This window comes from Chroicocephalus ridibundus, chromosome 21, assembly GCF_963924245.1.
Source record: "Chroicocephalus ridibundus chromosome 21, bChrRid1.1, whole genome shotgun sequence".
Taxonomy (NCBI): Eukaryota; Metazoa; Chordata; class Aves; order Charadriiformes; family Laridae; genus Chroicocephalus; species Chroicocephalus ridibundus.
The window spans coordinates 7,893,225-7,912,824 of NC_086304.1; positions in this window are offsets into that span (position 1 = coordinate 7,893,225).

The window sequence follows — 19,600 nt, forward strand, 5'->3', positions numbered from 1 at the left end:
CGGTGCCTACGCTTCAAGCTACGTGGGCAGTTGTCTTGGCCCCAACACTCTCTCACGCTTCATTGCTCTGGCTTTCTGGTTGCAGCCGGATGTTTCCCCAGGAAACTGCTGGCCTTTCCCAGGGCATCAGGGCCAGGTGGTCATCAGGTTGCCAGCGCGAGTCCACCTGACTGCCATCACTGTGCAGCACATCTCCAAAGAAGTCTCTCCATCTGGGACCGTCACCAGCGCCCCCAGGGACATCGCTGTCTTTGTAAGTCTCTGCTGGGTGCTTCTGGTGCGGATCTGGTCCTGGGGGAAAGCCATGACAGGGTCTTCCTTGCTTTTGTGCCTCCTCTGAGGTTGGAGTCCCGGTCTCCTGAGCACTGCAGGGCCCTGGTGAGGCTCTAGGAGTCTCCTCCTAAGGGCTCTAGAGGTCTCCTCCCTCTTAAGACTTGTTCTGGCCAAGCAGCTCAGGGTTCTTGACTAAAACTCAAGCGGAGCCTGAGCTCCACCGTAACCAGTGCTAGACTAGGGCTAGAGCCCCAGGGGAGGGTGGGTAGGTAACAGGGCTGACCCAGCACCTACGTTCCCTCTTTGTCGGGACGAGTCTGAGCTGCTCTCCTTGTGCTTTGCCCCACAGGGAGTGGATGTGGACGGAGAAGAGGAAACTCTCCTGGTGACCTTCATGTACAATGTGGCAAAAGAGGCCATTCAGACCTTCCCTCTGAAGGTGCGATGCACGCACGGTGTTGGGGGAAGATGCCAGGGAGCAAAGCAGGTTTGCCTGCAGGGCCATGGCAGGAGGAGCGTGAATGCTTTCTCCCTGGGCAGAGGGGGCCTGGGTCACCGCCAGGAGAGAGCTGGTGGGGTTGGGAGGGCTGAGTGGCACGCGGTGGTGCTAGCAAAAGGACAGTGAGGGCAAGGTGGTCAGGCCCGTGGGAGCATGAGTCCCAAGAGATCCCTGGCTGCCTTCAGCAGAGCCCGCTGCACACGCAGCCACTGCACCCGAGCAACGTCTTTGTGCCATGGAGAAACCGAGACGCCCGCTGGAGAAAGCCGTCGGGCAGCACCCTGGCTCCATCCCGTGGCCTGCTGGCAGGCTGGACGGTGTCCTCTCCTCCCAGCATAGCATGCCCCTTCTCTCCCGCTGCTCTCACGCCTGCCCGCAGGAAAGCGGGCAGAGCAGACAGCGGGAGCTCGGGGGGGTGTCACACCAGCTGCCCCACGCAAAGGAGCACCTCCCCGGCCTCTCTGCCGGCACAGAGCGAGGCACAGAGGGAAGGGGCAGAGGGGAGGGAGGCTGAGCCCCAGCCGGGCCCATGCAGAGGGTGCCAGGTGCCTTCCCCCTCCCCGTGTCCCCAGCCTCCCCAGCACCCCGCTACCAGAGCCAGCCTCAGGTTTCCACAGCCGCTCCCACCCACTGTCAGGAGCTTGTTCCTGAGCAGGAGCAGGGCTGGTGGGGGGAGATACCTTGACTGCATTGTGGCTCTTAACACCTCCGATTCCTCTTCCCTCTTTTCCTCGCAGAACGCCCCGCATCCCAGAGCCTTCTCCTATCTCAAACTCCTTGTGAAGAGCAACTGGGGAAAACCAAAGTACACATGCATTTACCGAGTGCAGGTTCATGGGAAGATGGCAAAACCAAACAGCCTCAACTGAAACCAGAGACAGAAAAAGGACAAACATAAAAAAGAAGAAAAAGAATAATGTTGCTGCGACTCAGATTGGTGTAGAAGATTTGTCTCCTAAGTTGGGTGCACAATAAGGTCCATTGCAGGGAGGGCAGTCGTGGGAAAGCAACAGAAGATCGGCGAGGAGGATTGTTAATACGCTCAAGTGACTCACAGCTGGGTGCTGGAAAACACATATATCACACTAATTGTTATTCAGTCTCGGACGCTTGCAAGAAAAACACTTGCACTTCGATAACATAAACCTGTGATGGACTCAGGGACACCTTATCCAGCCACTTGAGAATCCTGGCCTGGTGCTGAAGAAGATCAAAGCACAGTGGGAAAACGATGCCTGTTTGAACCCTTTAAATGCCAGGCAGAACAGGGAGTCCGTGCGTGCTCTTGCTCACAAGGACTCTCTCGCTGCCAAGGGCTCTTGCTAACAAGGACTCTCTCTCACTCCACGGTGCCCGCAGTCCCTGCTTCCGTGCCTCTGCCCGGGTGTTGCTTCGGAGATTCCCTGGTCTGTGAGGTATCGAGAAGAAACTTGTTCTTTGCCTTTCATCCGTGGTTTTGTGGTTGTTCCTGCGTCCTGCCCGCATCGGCTCACACAGCGGGGTTACAACCAGGGACTGAGTCTGGTAAATAGGTAAACGTAGCTCCTTGTGAAGAACAAACAGCGAAGAATACCACATCCCCGAAGAGACTGGAGGGACCGATAACAAGCTCGCAAAATAAATGGGGGAGTTGCAAAAGCTGCTGCATTTATCTTCCCCAGTCCACACAAAGAGATTCCTCTATTATCAGCTCAAACCAGCCACCGTACACCACTAGGAACCACCCAAGACCTACCATGAAGCCCCTAACAGAGTTAATGTGCATGTGCCAAGGGGATGTGAATATGGAGATGAGTTCTGGAAATGTAATGAACGTGGCAATGAGTGCTGAGACATGTAACGACCACGCATATTCTGTATGGATGTAAGTCTCTGTGAATCTCACATTCAGTGGACATGTCAGGTGGAGAGATCCCCCACGTCCCCGGTGCTGAATAAAAGAATGCCTGCTTCTTAAGACTACATCGGTGTTAAGAAGTTCATTCCCGATTTCGGTGACAGTTTCTGGCGACCCAGATGGGACTCTGCCTCTGAATCTCGACAGATCCTTGGAATTGCAGGGCCTCCATCCGGCACCGAGGGATTCTCAGGGAGAACCTCCGATCCCCGGACCAAAGAGCTCCGAGCAAGGCCCCTGGAAAGGTGAAGGCATTCTTTTCTTTAAGGGATATTAAGGGTTGCCTGTCCATAAGGCGAGGCATAAGCCTCGCAGGGTTGGGCTGTAAAGGTACCTAAGGGAAGGAGTTGGTCTCACTGGATGAAAGCCTGTGAGAAACGCGGCTGATAAGCGTAAAGGTATTGTCCTCAACACCAGGCGGGGAAGGGCCGCACCAAGAGCAAAGGTCTGGTATAAAAGGTTCAGGCCCTAAGGTTTTGTTATTTTGTCTTGTGTAATAAGTGCTATGTTCAGTTGTCATTTTTCTTTGTGTTTTGTGTTGTTCGTTCTACTAGTACTATCCTATAATGGGTAGCAAGCCCTTGGCGGAAGGGGGAATTTTGAAAAAGTCTCCTTTAGGTTGTATACTCCTTTAGGTTGTATACTGAAGCGTTGGAAACAAATAGGAGGGGACCCGCTCACGAGAAAGCAGCTGATTGAATATTGTAACAATTGGTGGCCGTTATGTACTTCAGAAGATCAAGAAAAATGGACAAGAAATGGGACTTTAAAATAGAATACAATTTTACAGCTTATGTTATTTTGTAGCAGGGAAAACAAATGGGATGTATGTAGATTTGTTTTTCACTTTAAGAAACCACCCAGAGTGGCAGAAGGATTGTGGGCGATAACCAGATATCAGAGACGGTTATTCGGAATGAGACATGCTACGCCAAAAGCCATTAATTGGTCAAAATCGTATGAGGTTAAACAAGAACCAAATGAATCGCCACCTGCATTTATGGAACGAGTAAAGAATACTGCTAGGAAATACACGAACGTGGACCCCGAGAGGAGGCTGGGCAATTGGCCTCTATTTTTATGGGACAATCTGCCCCGGATGTACACAAGAAACTCCAAAAGTTAGAAGGAGAAGATTCGAGGGACTTGGGAACATTGGTGTAAGTAGCTTGGACCATCTAGAATAACAGAGAAAAGGAGAGGGAGAATCAAAGAGAAGGGAGATTAATTGCCGCATTGACGGGAGTTGCTCCGGGAAGAATGAACGGGGCCTGGGGAAGTAGAGGAGGCTACAGAAGAGTTGGGAAGGAACTCGTTTAGCAGAAGCTCAGTGCGCGATCTGCAAAGAGCGAGGACATTGGAAAAACGCGTGCCCTAGAGTCAGTAACCAAGGCTCGATCCTGCAGCCTGTCAAGGTGATGGCTTTAGGTGATGGTTTAGGGAAGCGTTGCAAAACAGGTAGTAATAAGTCACCTACGTAAACAAATCAATAGCAGGCATGCATCGAGGATTGCTGAAGAGGAAAGTTCATCTGGAGGGCAACTGACGGAGAGGAAGATACGACCACCAGATGAAGTAAACGACCACCAGAACGACCGTGATGCGCGAAATGACTTGCCTCATGATTGTGCAATTGGTTCTGGGAGGGGGCGTGCTTATGTTAATGATTTAGGGAAAACGAATGAATACGTAACAATTTTGTAAATATAAATGGCTCAAAATAAGATCATTGTGGGAGCACTTATGGTGGAAAATCCCCAGTGCGACCGCAGCGCTGCTAATAAAGAATACCTGCTCTACAGGACCATCTGCTGTTGAGTTTATTTCTTTGCTTCAGCTCGTCTCTGTAATCCTGAAAGTTGAAAATATTATAACCATCTGATTTAGGTGAGACCCCCAAAGAGTGACCTTTGGAAGTCTCAAAGAGGGGAACTGTTACACCCAGGGACTGAGCGTCTGGTCAATGGTACTTGACTCCTCCCTGAGGAGGGGTTCAGAAAGCCCGGGGGGTCCTTTCTGAGCCCCGGGACCCAACGGGAAGGTCTCCCTGACGGCTGGTCTGACCCCGGCCCCTGTGCAGTAAATAACCAAGTGTGCCCTTCCAGCGTGTCACAGAGTCATGGAATGTGTTGGGTTGGAAGGGACCCTTAAAGGCCATCTCGTCCAACCCCCGGCAGTGAGCAGGGACGTCTTCAACTAGATCAGGTTGCTCAGAGCCTCATCCAGCCTGGCCTTGGATGTCTCCAGGGATGGGGCCTCCACCCTCTCTCTGGGCAACCTGGGCCGGTGTCTCACCACCCTCAGTGTAAAGAGCTTCTTCCTAATGTCTGATCTAAACCTGCCCTGCTCTAGTTTAAAGCCATTGCCCCTCGTGCTGTGGCTCTGTGCCCTCGCAAACAGCTCCTCCAGCTCTCCTGGAGCCCCTTCAGGGACTGGAAGGGGCTCTAAGGTCTCCCCGGGGCCTTCTCTTCTCCAGGCTGAACCCCCCCAGCTCTCTCAGCCTGTCCCCACAGCAGAGGGGCTCCCGCCCTCGGATCACCTCCGCGGCCTGTCTCGTAAAGCGCTGCCACATTCACCGCTGACTTTGTTAAATCGCTGGTTTATGTTAATAAATATTTCCCCACTTCTCTCCCACAAGTGAAGCCAATGGCTGCGCGCGCCACAAATTGGCCCTTGGTGCCGGGCTCCTGAAATGCCCCTAATGCTGCCACCACTCCCGGAACGCTCCCAGTGGCCACTCCTGTGCTAAAGCGCCACCGCGCAGGGAGCGGGGCGCGGCGGGGAGGAGTTGGTGGGATCGGCGGTGTGTGTTTGGGAGACCCCGCTTTCTGCCCCCAGTGGAGGGCGCGGGGCTGGGGCAGCCGGCAGTGTGGGGCCTGCGAGGCTGCCTGCGCCCGGCCGGTGCCACTTCTGCCGGGACGAGCCCAAATTCGGGGGTCAGCAGCATCAGAAGCTCCGCTGGAGGCAGCGCCTGTGCTGGAGCCATGGTGGGTGCACTCCTGCTCTCACCAAACTAGCTTGTTCTGGCATCTCTCCCCATCTACTCTCCTCAAGGATACAACATCCCAAGACTTCCTTGGATCCAACTAAGCCCAGCAGATGTCTAACCCATCCGCTTACAAAGCGTTTCAAACTTAGCTACATTATTCCAGTAAGGAGGAACCAGATGTTCTTTTCAACTGGGTATCAGTAAGGCCTGAGGGGCTTTCCACCCCAGCCTTTTGTGCTGTTCAAGGCTACTGTATCACCAGCGACGGTATCACCCTGGCAGCAGCCATTGGCACCTGCTGTTCTGTAACCTTCAGCAGTCCCACCACAGAAGGGTCAGCTGAAAGACCGGGTAAGGCAGACAGCTGTGTAATGTCCTCAGTCCCTCCAGCTGCTATACCAACAGCCCACCGATACGCTTTCGGGTCTTTGAAATACCCTCTCTTGAGCAAGTCTACGCCAAGGATGCACGGAGCGTCTGGGCCACTCACAATGGAGCGCTTCCGCCATTTATTCCCAGTTCGGCTCACTTTGGCCGAAGTACAGTCAGTTCTTGAGACCTGTCACACCAGAATCAGCAACAGATTTTGTCCCTTTATGAGTCAATGGCAATAGGGTACACTGTGCACCGCTGTCCACCATGTCTTTATGCTTTTGTGGCTCTAATACACGAGGACATCGAATCCACACAGCCCAATAAACTCGGTTATCCCTCTCCCCCTCCTGGCTGGAGGCAGGGCACCTCTAATGTTGAGGACAACATCTACAGTTAGCAGATGAGTTCCGACCCGGACCAGAGAACTGCTCCCTGGGCACTGGAGCAGCCACCCTCCTGGAAGAATTCTTTCTTCTATCTGTTTTACCTTGCAACTAGTGCCTGTAGGGCCAAGGTAGGTCCTTCATCCCACTTACTCAGGTCCTCTCCATAGGCACCGAGGTAAAACCACAAGGTGTCTCGTAGTGTCTTCTTTTTCTTCCAAGTCGGTCTCGTAGGAGGGCATCTTCTCCTAATGGCTGCGACATGGGTCCATGCAGGGGAAAAGCGGGATGTTTCTTCCATCCTAGACAGTTTCTCAAACAGTGTCTCCTTTTTCTCAATCATCTTCTCAGTTTTATCAGCTTCCCCGCTGCAGAGCTGGCCGGGGGCGGCGGCCAGGGAGTGGGGCTGCCGAGGGCAGCAGGGCAGTGCGCGCTATGATAAGTCTATGGGGCCGGATGGGATTCACCCAAGAGTACTCAGGGAGCTGGCGGGAGAGCTCACCAAGCCTCTCTCCATCATTTATCAACAATCCTGGTCAACAGGGCAGGTACCAGATGCCTGGAGGGTGGCTAATGTGACGCCCATCTACAAGAAGGGTCGGAAGGAGGATCCGGGGAACTACAGGCCTGTCAGCCTGACCTCGGTACCAGGAAAGATCATGGAGAGGATCATCTCGAGTGAGCTCTCACGGCAAGCGCAGGGCAGCCAAGGGATCGGGGCCAGCCAGCATGGCTTTAGGAAAGGGAGGTGCTGCTTAACCAACCTGATCTCTTTCTATGACCATGTCACCCGCCTTCTGGATGCAGGGAAGGCTGTGGACGTTGTCTATCTGGACTTTGGCAAGGCCTTTGACACCGTCCCCCACAGCATTCTCCTGGAGAAGCTGGCGATCCATGGCATAGACGAGTGTACTCTTTGCTGGGTTAAAAACTGTCTGGCTGGCCGTGCCCAGAGAGTTGGGATTAATGGGGTGAAATCCTCTTGGCGGCCGGTCACCAGTGGTGTCCCTCAGGGCTCAGTTTTGGGGCCGGTTTTAATGTCTTTATCAATGATGTGGATGAGGGGATTGAGTGCACCCTCAGTAAGTTTGCAGATGACACCAGACTGGGTGGGGGTGTTGATCTGCTTGAGGGTAGGAAGGCTCTCCAGAGGGACCTGGACAGGCTGGATCGATGGGCCAAGGCCAACTGTATGAGGTTTAATAAGGCCAAGTGCCGGGTCCTGCATTTCGGTCACAACAACCCACAGCAACGCTACAGGCTTGGGGCAGAGTGGCTGGAAAGCTGCCCGGCAGAAAAGGACCTGGGGGTGCTGGTGGACGGCCAGCTTAACATGAGCCAGCAGTGTGCCCAGGTGGCCAAGAGGGCCAACAGCATTCTGGCTTCTACCAGGAATAGCGTGGCCAGCAGGAGCAGGGAAGTGATGGTGCCTCTGTACTGGGCACTGGTGAGGCCCCACCTCGAGTGCTGTGTTCAGTTCTGGGCCCCTCTGTACAAGAGGGACATTGAGGTGCTGGAGCGTGTCCAGAGGAGAGCGACCAGGCTGGTGAGGGGTCTGGAGACCAGGGCATATGAGGAGAGGCTGCGGGAGCTGGGCATGTTTAGCTTGGAGAAGAGGAGGCTGAGGGGAGACCTCATTGCCCTCTACAACTCCCTGAAAGGAGGGTGCAGAGAGGTGGGGGTTGGCCTCTTCTCCCAGGGGAATAATGACAGGACCAGAGGAAATGGCCTGAACTTGCGGCAGGGGAGGTTTAGGTTAGATATTAGGAAGAATGACTTTACTGCAAGAGTGGTCAGGCACTGGAACAGCCTGCCCAGGGAGGTGGTTGAGTCACCATCCCTAGAGGTGTTTAAGAAATGTCTAGATGTGGCACTTCAGGGCATGCGCTAGTGTGGAGATTGTAGGTTGTTTGGTTGGACTCGATGATCTCCAAGGTCTTTTCCAACCATGAAGATTCTGTGATTCTAAGATCAGGAGGGGGATGCCCTCAGCGTAGGAGCTTCCTTGGGGAATGGAGATCCTCTAGGGGCCGGGCAGCAGATTCGGTGAGCCCTTTTGGGTGAGGGGACACTGCAGGGTTCAAACAGACCCAGAAGTTTCTGTGGGTTCCTGGGGCCGGCTTCTGAGCACAGCTGCCAGATGTGCCAACAGAGGTGATGCTCACCTGGATCTCCTACATGCAATCAGGGAAAAAAGGATCAGGGCTGTGATAATGGAGTGGCAGCCTTGGCTGCAGTGTCCCTGAAGTAGCGGGTTCTCAGCTCCCCAGGGGAGCAAGCAAGGAGAGACACAGAGTGCAGACAGCAGGTCTCAGAGGGGAAGACTCTGAAGTAACAACCGAAAGGCCGCAAGAAGGTCTCCCCGGAGCCTTCTCTGCTCCAGACGGAACAGCCCCAACTCTCTCAGCCCGTCCTCACAGCAGAGGGGTTCCATCCCTCCGATCATTTCTGTGGCATTCCTCTGGCCCGTTCTGTGAGGCAGCAGCAGGAATGCAGGGAGCTCTGCCTGGGGACAGACAGACTCGGCTGGGAGCTGAGGCGTCAACAGGAGAGGACAGAACAACCTGGGAAACTGGCAGCTTTGTGGCGGGTGAACGTCTGCTCCAGACTTCATACCAACAAACAAGCAACAGCTAGTCAGGGATGTAAAAGCCAGGGCTAAGAAGGTAGAGTTGAGGCTCCTGAGAGAAAGGAAAAAGGCCGAGAGCAGGAGACGTCTGGAGAGCAGGCTTTGGCCTGCTGGGGGACTGGCTTGGAAGAATCCTGTGGGATACGGCCCTGCGGAGAAGCAGGGTGCGGAGGGCTGCTTGAGGATCTCCTCTTCACGCTCCACAATGGCCCGCCTTGACATTCAGAAAGGACGGCGTGGATGAGAAAGAAGCTGCTGACAAAACCCAAGCCTGAAGAGGAAGCACAGAGGAGGTGGAAGCTGGCTGCCTGCCAGCCTCAGGGGTTTTGTGTTTCCATACCGGAGACAGGCAGTTGTGTGTGCGTGTGCTTGTTTATGTGGGGGGGAACTGAGGGATGAGGAGATCCTGGGGCCGGCTTCTGGATAGAGGATGTAAAACCAGCTCCTGGAGGGATCCCTTTTCTCTGTGTGTCTCTGCAGGTCTATATTTCCCACTGACGTAGTCTGCCATACAGGCAGCGCACCGTACCAATACCCTCCCTGGTATTTTGGTGATGGTTGTCACGGTACTTCCTACTTGAGTCGGAAATTCTATTGAACTAGTACCTCCTTTAATTGTCTATCGTGGCCTGCAACTCCTCAGGTTATCTTGTGAGAGACAGCACCACCAGGGTGAGCCATCAGCATAGAAACATTGACAGCTGAGCAAATGGATCTTCATTCCAGGGCAATGGAGCTTCACTTCAGGGGAACCGTGAGAAACTCTGGGCTATGGCCAAGAGAAACCTCCAGAAGTTTACAAGGAGAAGTGTCCGGTCCTGCACTGAGGGGGAGGAAGGTGCATCAGAGCCCGCTGGGACCTAACGTGCTGAGCAGTGGTCCTGAGGAGAAGGTGCTGGGAACTGGAGTGGCCCCCCAAAGAAAAGTGTCCCCCTGCGTGCAGCTCCCCATTTTGGAGGAGTGGGGAGGAACTGGAGAGTGCCCAGAGGAGGTCTGCCCAGGTGTGGTTCAGCGTATAGTGCACATGCGCTGCGTGGGGAGGCTGAGGAATGTGGGCTTCTTTGCCCCTTTGGCCCCATGGTGGAGAGGCTCTGGGCAGGACAGGGGTTGCTCGAAGGACGGTTTCAGAGATGATGGGGCTTTTCTTCTTCGTGGGAGACCGCATGAGAAAGAAAGAATGCCAGAACTTGTAGCTTGGGAGGTTTAAACAGGAAACGGGAGAAAGAAACGTCACTCCAAGGGCAGTGCTGTGGAAAAGGCGGCCATCCAGAAAGAATGTGGATCAGCCCGTGGCTTTGTGTCTAAAGACATATCCCCGAAGGATGGCGAGACTTCAGAAAGCTTAGTGAGTTGCTCAGGCGAGAGCAAGGTGGAGAAGCAGGGGAGATGTCTGCAGCCTGCAGGGAACATGCCCAGGTGTGGAACACAATAGGACAGCCTGCGGTGGTTTCAACAGTGTGGGGCTGTTGAAATGTGAAAAGCCCCCAAGAGATCCAAGGTCTTAATCTCCGTGTCTGTGACTGTTACCTCTGCCACTGATGCCTATAAGGAGTACAAGAGCCTGATGGCCTCCTCGTCCCCACCTGGGAGCCTGGGAGGTGTCCTGCTGTCATTCTGCACGTGTCATTGCACCTCCCTTCCCACATCATCCGCATGGAAGAGCAACTTGGAAGACATCATCCTGATTATGGAACAGGTCATCCTGAGTGCCATTATGTGGCACATGAAGAACAACCAGGCGATCAGGCACAGTCAGCATGGGTTCATGAAAGGCAGGTCGTGCTTGACAATCCTGATCCCCTTCTAAAACAAGGTGACCCGCTGAGTGGATGAGGGAAAGGCTGTGGATGTTGTTTACCTGGAGTTTAGTAAAGCTTCTTGACACAGTTTCCCACAGCGTTCTCCTGGAGAAATTGGCTGCCCATGGCTTGGATGGGCGTACGCTTCGCTGGGTGAAAAACTGCTGGGACAGCCGGGCCCAATGAGTGGTGGTGAATGGAGCTCAATCCAGTGGGCGGCCGGTCACAAGTGGTGTTCCCCAGGGCTCAGTACGGGGGCCGATTCTGTTCAAAATCTTTATCAATGATCTGGACGATGGGATCGATTGCACCCTCAGTATGACACCAAGTTGGGTGTGAGTGTCGACCTGCCCAAGGGTAGGAAGGCAGGAGAAGAGGAAACGGCATCAAGTTGCACCAGGGGACGTTTAGATTGGACGTCAGGAAAATTTTTTACACTGAAAGGGTTATTAAGCATTGGAACAGGCTGCCCAGGGAAGTGGTGGAATCACCATCCCTGGAGGTATTTAAAATTAGACGGGTAGACGTAGTGCTTAGCGACATGGTTTAGTGATGGTTTTTGTCAGTGTTAGGTGGATGGTTGGACTGGATGATGTGAAAGGTCCCTTCTAACCTAAGCAATTCTATGATTCTGTGACCCCCCAGTTTCTCTAGGAGGCGGTCTGGGCTACCTTCTTCCTCCAGTACCCAACTTGCAGACGTTCTGGTCTCTCTAGCGTCCAGTCCAGACTTAGGCCCTCAAAAATGACTTGCTCGCAGGTGTGTTTTACTCTCTGGTTTCTCTTGTTTGGTGTTTGCTTGTGATTAAACCACTACCATACACACCAATCTTAAGTGCACACCCGCCAGTCTCACCAGTTGCTGGTCCCCCAAAGTACAAAAGAACTTAGGGCTTGTGGTTCCCACTCCGGTTGCTGGCACTTGAACCTCCATCTGTGCATAGAGCAGAGATCTCCCTTGCCCCACAAAGCTCTTGGAAAGGGAGGTATTAAGAAAACAGGGCAGGCTGCGGTGATCCGTTGCAGGGCACAGCCAGGGAAGTGTCCTGACCAGCCATCTGGTTACACATGACCATCTCCTTTCAGCCCTTTTCTCTCTATTTTCCCATGGTCGTTCGTCTACAAACCTTTGATCCTTTCCTAGACATCCCATGGCAAGTCTTGCACAGTCCCCAAATGCACTTTCTGGCGTCCCAACATGAGTCTCAGACCCCGAAAGAAAAAAAACCCTCTTCCGTTGGCAAGGTCACCGTGCAAGGCTCTCCCATTGGCTCACTTAACTAACTGAATTGATGCAACTATGCCAGGACTTTCTTGGAAGGATTTTTTTTCCTTTTGGGTTTTGAATTGTTCCTCTGAAAACATGGCAACTTCTGTCCTAGAAATGGCAATCCTTTCTTTTTTATCTAAGGGTTGGAGACTAGGTCAGGTGAAAATCCCTATATGGTGTATGTAGGTGTTTGCAGCCTTGTGCAGGAGGAGTTGGGCATATTAGAATCCAAGCATCATAGAATGGTTCAGGTTGGAAGGGACCTAAAAGATCATCTAGTCCAACCCCCTGCCGTGAGGAGGGACGTCTTTCACTAGTTCAGGTTGCTCCAAGCTCCTGACCTTGGACACGTCCAGGGATGGGGCATCCATCCACAACTGCTCTGGGCAACCTGTTCCAAGGTCTCACCACGCTCATCATAAAGCATTTCTTCCTTATGGCCAACCTAAATATAACCTCTTCCAGTGTAAAGCCATTGCCCCTTGTTCTGCTATTAAAGGCCCTCGTAAAAAGTCTCACTCCATCTTTCTTGGCCTATGACCACTGCGATTTCATCTGCAAACACTGTGGAGAGAGCCCAGAGATCTCCCAAGACAGGGTTTGGAGGCCTCAAGCACTTGACCAGTATCTAGAGGCTGAGAGCCCTGGGCTCAGTGGTTTGGAGACTGGGGACGGTATAGGAGGAGCCTGAGCGTGCTGGAAGGGTGCTTTCAGAGCTGGTGGAGCTTTTCTTCCTAGTGGAAAACAGCCTGAGAAAGAAAGAACTCCCCAACATGCAGGTGGGGAGGTGCAGCCTGGCCACGAGGAGAAAGAAACGTCACTCCAAGGGCAGTGCTGTGGTGCAACACGCCACCCAGAAGGAGTCTGGATCAGCCCAAGGCTTTGTGTTTCAAGGAAGAGCCAGGGAGGATGGAGAGATCTCAGCAAAGGAAGGTGACAGCAAGATGGGGCAGCCGGGTGGATGACTGCAGCCTGCAGGGAAAGAGGCAGAGGTGATGGGACACCGTAGGACAGCCTGTGGTGGAGAAGATAGAGGGATGTGGCAAAGCTGGAAGTCCCCTAACAGAGCCAGCCTCTTCATGTCTTGGGCTACGGCTGTTGTCTCTGCCACTGATGCCTCTGAGACAACCAGTCCTTCCAGCACTGGGGTCTCGTTGCCTCCTTGTCCATACTCAGGAGCCTGGGAGGTGTCGTACCATAGTCCTGCCCTTGGCATTGCACATCTCCACATCCCACTGTCCCAGGAAGAGCCCTGAGGAAGGAGTGAGGGAGAGGATCTCCCTTCCTGGGGGCTGGGGGTCAGGCCTTGGCCCTTTGGGCGATGGAGTCAGGGCTTGGCCCTTTGCATTAATGAAACACATCCACGTTTACCCAGCATCAGAGTCACCTTCAACTTGCTTTTCCTGACCTGCCATCGCTGCCTCCAGTTTTCTGCTGTAACCAGACCCTGGGGGCAATTCCTCAGTGGTGTCCCTCAGTGGGACCCATCAACACCACAAGAAACTGTGGAGTTTGAACCCGACTTTGACTCCTTGAGAGGTTCCTTCAACTTCCTCGCAGCGTCGGAGGTTCACGGACTGGGCCTCGAACCCACCAGAGGGGTCATTAAAACTCCTTGGGCTGGTCCTCTGCGTCTGAGCTGGGCTGGGCTCCTGGGATGGAGGGAGCTCACGGCAAGCGGGCAGCGCTGCAGAGAGACAGCTCTGCCCGGGAGCAGCTCCTCTGCCAAGCGCAGCAGGGCTGAGGGCACTGCCAGGGTGTCTCAGGGAGATGAGCAAGGCAGAGAGAGAGCTTGAAGGTGTCAGGATTGGGAGGACGACTGAGAGCTCACTGGAGGAGAAATCTTTGCAGCCCTTGACAGGGTAAGTCTGCGGGTGCAGGGCACTGCAGGCGGAGTTGCTGGAGGCATCTCCTAAAGCTGGCACAGCCACAGCTTACGGGATCTGTACATGTGGGAGCTCTTGTCAGGCACTTTGAATAGCTGTGAAGGTGGGTGTGCAGCCAGGGGTGCCCAGGGCTGTCCTTCAGAGCAGGCTCCCTGCACCCCAGGGGTCTGTGTGCCGGGGCAGGGACTCCGCCACCTGCCAGGGTCAGCTCTCAGCCTGCCTGGGAAGCCCACCACATCACTGTGGGGAGAAGTTCTGCATGGAAGGAGCATCCCCCGGCGGGGCAAGGTCCTGCTGCTGAGAGGGTTCTGCGTGGCTGAGGGCTGCTCACAGCTGCAGATCACTGCAGGACATTCCCTGGAGACTTCCAGAAGCACAGCAAGGAGGGGGCCAATGGTGATGATTTTTGGTCTGGTGTCTTCTAACATCTCATTGGATTCTTTTCCAGCCTAAAGGTTTCAGCAAATCCAGCACCTCATGCTAAGTAGAGCTAAGCAAGCAGCACAAATCACACCGAATGATAATCCTAAATCATTTATTCTACTTAAAACGTATGTATTTATGCTGAACAATTAATATCCCGCAAGGAGAAGGAAGGAGCACAGGGTCTCCCCGCCCTGCTCAGCCCTGGGCAGCCCCAGCATGACGTCAGAGGTGACACCACTGTGAGGTCACAGCTGGCTGCCTGCACAGTGCTGTGGCGTGTGGGGCAGGAGCCCACAGTTGCCCTGTGGCTGCGGCCCTGGACAGGCTCCTGCTGGCTGCGGCGAGAGGCTGCTGCTGGAGCTGGTTTTGGGGACAGGACACGCCCTGGTCTCTCTGTGGAGACATCTGCTGAGCATGTGCCTCTTGGCCGCGTACGTACGACATGTTTCTGCTGCGGATGGGGGGTAGAACGGGGGTGTCTGAGGGCCGGTGCCAGCAAAGGGCAGAGCAGAGGGTGCTCCCCAGCCAGCAGCCCGGGGCTCCCAGTGGGGCGCCTCAGCTTGGGCGCTGCTCGTGCTGTGGCCATTCTCAGGGGAGCCAAGAGCAAAGCCCCTCGGCAGCCATTTGCTGCAGCCCCAAGCTTTGGCTGCGGCAGGACAAACTGCCCCGTAGCCAGACGCTCGGGTGCAGAGCCAAGCCTCCGCAGGGCAAGGGTTTTCCCCAGTTCAGGCAAGAGACCACGCCGGTCTGTGGAGGCCTCTGGGAGGAAAGGCGGACAAGGCTCCTGCGCTTCCCAGCTCTGCGGGAAAACACTTGCCCTAAGAGGGATGTGTGTGATGGCAAGGGAGAACAGGCCTGCTTCCTCAGCCAGAGGGAGAGCAAGGTCCGCACCAGAAAGACTGCTGGAAAGCACTCTTCGTGTGCTCGACGTCTTTGCTTCCTGGGATGATCTTCCTGGAGACCTTCCTTTGGGGAAGAGCTGCCGGCAGCGTTGAACGATGTGGACAGAAATCGTGTTCCTGCTGGACGCTGCTCTGTCAGTTCTCTGTCAGCAGCAGGCTTCCAAAATGGTGTCTGTTTGGCCTGAAAAGGGAAATCCGCCTGTGAAGGGGTTTGTCCAAGGCTTGGATCATGACAGCACCAGGACTCCCTCTTTTTCAGGCAAAAGATGGCCCTGCAGAAGAAGGCGTTCTTGCAAGTCTTCTTGTTGCTCCCCCTGGCTCTTGGTGAGTTTTCATGAGCAACCATCTGAGAGCGACAGCCTGGCTGGGCTGGACGCCACCTTTCCTTTTGGGCCAGTATGTGCGGAAACTCCCGTGGCCCAAGTGCTTCCCAAGCAAGTCCTTGAGTGGGACTGCCTTCTGGGCTCCCAGTAAGACTGGTAGCCTCCCAGTCACACTGCTGCCCTGCCTACCGGACCACAGGGCTCACTTAGTCGGCACCTCTGCGAGAGACGGGGGTAGCTCTTTGCAAGCCTGACCTGGGGATTCCCAGAGGGCAGGGGCCATGCAGGGGGACCGATGGAGAGGTACCTCTCCTCGCCCAGCAGCCTGGTCTCGGTGCTCACTGGGGCAGTGAGGGGAAATGGGGAATAGCTCTGGGGCACCGAGCACACCTGAAGATCACGGCTGCGCAGTCCGCTCAAGCCCGGGCTGATGGCCCCCGGTCAGAGGTGTGTCCTCTCCCTGCACCCCACGTCCCCCCGCCTCCTCAGCTCACCTGCTGCCCCAGCCCCAAGGCAACAGGGACAGACAACGCCACTGCAGGCATCGCCAGCACCCCCGGTAAAATAACTGTCTCTTGCTGATGTGAATTGCAGCTGATGTTCACTGCGGGACCTCGCTGACAGGCCTGAAGCCCCTGAGGTAAGCGATGTTTCCTGAGCTGGAATTGGGTCTGTGCAGAAGGGTCAGACGACCTCGTGTCCCTGCACCCATTTGCCTGAGAGCCGGGGCTCCCGCACGGCCCTTCCTGCCTTTGCCTCTTGCGCCAGCTGGTGCGGAAGGGAAGCGCTGGCAAAGCAGGGAACGCACGCGTGTCTCTCCTCCTTGCTGAGCTCAGAGGCTCCCAGTGGGGTGGGCAGCTCTCTGACAACATCTGCTTTCCTGGTTCCTGCAGGAACTGCCCGGTTTTAATGGCGCAGCAAACTCAAAAGATGCAGCTAATGCTGGAGGAGGTGGCTCGGCTGAGGGCAGAGATCAGCAGCGTGAAGCAGGTGCTGCGGCGTGTTGGGGAAGGAGGCTTGGCTGGGCAGAAGCCCTTGGGGCTGTGGGTGTGTGGGACTGCTGACTGCAGTCAGCCAGCCTTTGCCCCAGGGGCCTCCTGGGCTGCACAGGCCCTTCTCCGGCCCCACTTTCACCGGCCGCTTCAGGCAGCGCAGGACTCCCTTGGCACGCCAGCACCTCTGGCTGCTCTGGCTGGGCTCCTCAGGCAGGGGTGGGACCCAGGCACGCTCACGGGGGGCCAGCCATCGCTGGCAGGGCTTGAGTCCACCTTCCACCTGCCCTGGAGAGTGTGGAGGATGGGGACGAGGGTGTGGGGACCCTCATCAACCCACCTCGGGGCCGTGGCCATGGCTGTGGACACAGACACTGTTCCTCAGTCCTGCAGCTCCGTGGAGAGGGTTTGCCTTGCCTTTCTGACAGTGGCCCTTTGCCGCTCCGGGCGCTAGTAGCCACGCTGAACGTTGATGTGCTCCTTTTCTCTGTTTGTTTATGGCGTTCCCAGGAAGTCGAGGAAATGAAGCAGGCAGCATCTGAGAGGGCTTTGGAAGCCTACGTGGAGATGTCTGACTGGGCCCTGCAAAGCTCTGGTATGGACACAAGCAGCCCCGTCTCCTTGCCCTGCGCTTGTCTGCAGCCCTCCCCAAAGGCGCCTGCGCTCCAGGCGCTGCTCTCCAAAGTGGGGGAGCTGAAATGCTTGGGGGGTCCCAGGGCAAGGCTGTGGCAGAGCAGCTCTCTCAGACTCCCTCCCAACCCTGCCCTCGGCATCCTCACGCTGCCTCTGGCGCTGCCCCCGCACGTGTTCCTGTGCGGACGGAGGGGCTCTCTTCCTCTCCTCAGCATTGGAAAAGGAGATGGCCGGGCCGTCCTTGGCTGCCCACGCAGCAAGCCCTCAGCTTGGGTCTGCTGCCATTCACATGGGCACCGTCTGTCTCCCAGAACCCTCAGACCTTCTCCTGCTGGCGCTGGGAGTGCAGCAGTCACCAGGCACGTGGCCGCTGTCATTCCCCTGCGCGGCTGGGCAGCTGGGCAGCCCACCAGCCTGGGACGAGGACAGGACTGACAGAGGCGCAGCTGGCCGGCGGTGTCAGAAATAGTGTCTGAGCACCAAGCCCTCCTCGTCTGTGGCCTCTTGCAGTCGTCTGCTTTCCCTTCCCTGCAGGTGCCAGCATTGACCTGCAGAGAACTTCGGAGACCTACACCTGCAAAAACGACTGGTTCTGGAGGTTTATTGAGTTCTTTTGCACTCCCCGCAGTCCCGATCGCATTTTGCAGGTATTGTAGCAGAAATCGAGAGGGAATTCTTTCCTTTCTTCCTGTGAAGTTGGAGACTGACCTCAGGGCTCTCCCTTCGGTCCAGTGTTGCGCCGTCTTGGGGGTGGGAGGCGAGAGGTGGGGGGTGCCCTGCAGAGCCCCTGGGCAGGGATGTGTTTCTGCAAGGCCCTGACTAGAATGGTTTCGTAACCGCTGTTCTCCTCTGCTCCATAATACTGACAGCCCTGGCAAAGGTCGGTCAGGGAAGGAGGCCTCCTGCTTCTGTCCACTTCCTCACACACACCTCATTTTCAAGCTGAAATAGACCCCACAGACACACCGGTGCCTACGCTTCAAGCTACGTGGGCAGTTGTCTTGGCCCCAACACTCTCTCACGCTTCATTGCTCTGGCTTTCTGGTTGCAGCCGGATGTTTCCCCAGGAAACTGCTGGCCTTTCCCAGGGCATCAGGGCCAGGTGGTCATCAGGTTGCCAGCGCGAGTCCACCTGACTGCCATCACTGTGCAGCACATCTCCAAAGAAGTCTCTCCATCTGGGACCGTCACCAGCGCCCCCAGGGACATCGCTGTCTTTGTAAGTCTCTGCTGGGTGCTTCTGGTGCGGATCTGGTCCTGGGGGAAAGCCACGACAGGGTCTTCCTTGCTTTTGTGCCTCCTCTGAGGTTGGAGTCCCGGTCTCCTGAGCACTGCAGGGCCCTGGTGAGGCTCTAGGAGTCTCCTCCTAAGGGCTCTAGAGGTCTCCTCCCTCTTAAGACTTGTTCTGGCCAAGCAGCTCAGGGTTCTTGACTAAAACTCAAGCGGAGCCTGAGCTCCACCGTAACCAGTGCTAGACTAGGGCTAGAGCCCCAGGGGAGGGTGGGTAGGTAACAGGGCTGACCCAGCACCTACGTTCCCTCTTTGTCGGGACGAGTCTGAGCTGCTCTCCTTGTGCTTTGCCCCACAGGGAGTGGATGTGGACGGAGAAGAGGAAACTCTCCTGGTGACCTTCATGTACGATGTGGCAAAAGAGGCCATTCAGACCTTCCCTCTGAAGGTGCGATGCACGCACGGTGTTGGGGGAAGATGCCAGGGAGCAAAGCAGGTTTGCCTGCAGGGCCATGGCAGGAGGAGCGTGAATGCTTTCTCCCTGGGCAGAGGGGGCCTGGGTCACCGCCAGGAGAGAGCTGGTGGGGTTGGGAGGGCTGAGTGGCACGCGGTGGTGCTAGCAAAAGGACAGTGAGGGCAAGGTCAGGCCCGTGGGAGCATGAGTCCCAAGAGATCCCTGGCTGCCTTCAGCAGAGCCCGCTGCACACGCAGCCACTGCACCCGAGCAACGTCTTTGTGCCATGCAGAAACCGAGACGCCCGCTGGAGAAAGCCGTCGGGCAGCACCCTGGCTCCATCCCGTGGCCTGCTGGCAGGCTGGACGGTGTCCTCTCCTCCCAGCATAGCATGCCCCTTCTCTCCCGCTGCTCTCACGCCTGCCCGCAGGAAAGCGGGCAGAGCAGACAGCGGGAGCTCGGGGGGGGTGTCACACCAGCTGCCCCACGCAAAGGAGCACCTCCCCGGCCTCTCTGCCGGCACAGAGCGAGGCGCAGAGGGAAGGGGCAGAGGGGAGGGAGGCTGAGCCCCAGCCGGGCCCATGCAGAGGGTGCCAGGTGCCTTCCCCCTCCCCGTGTCCCCAGCCTCCCCAGCACCCCGC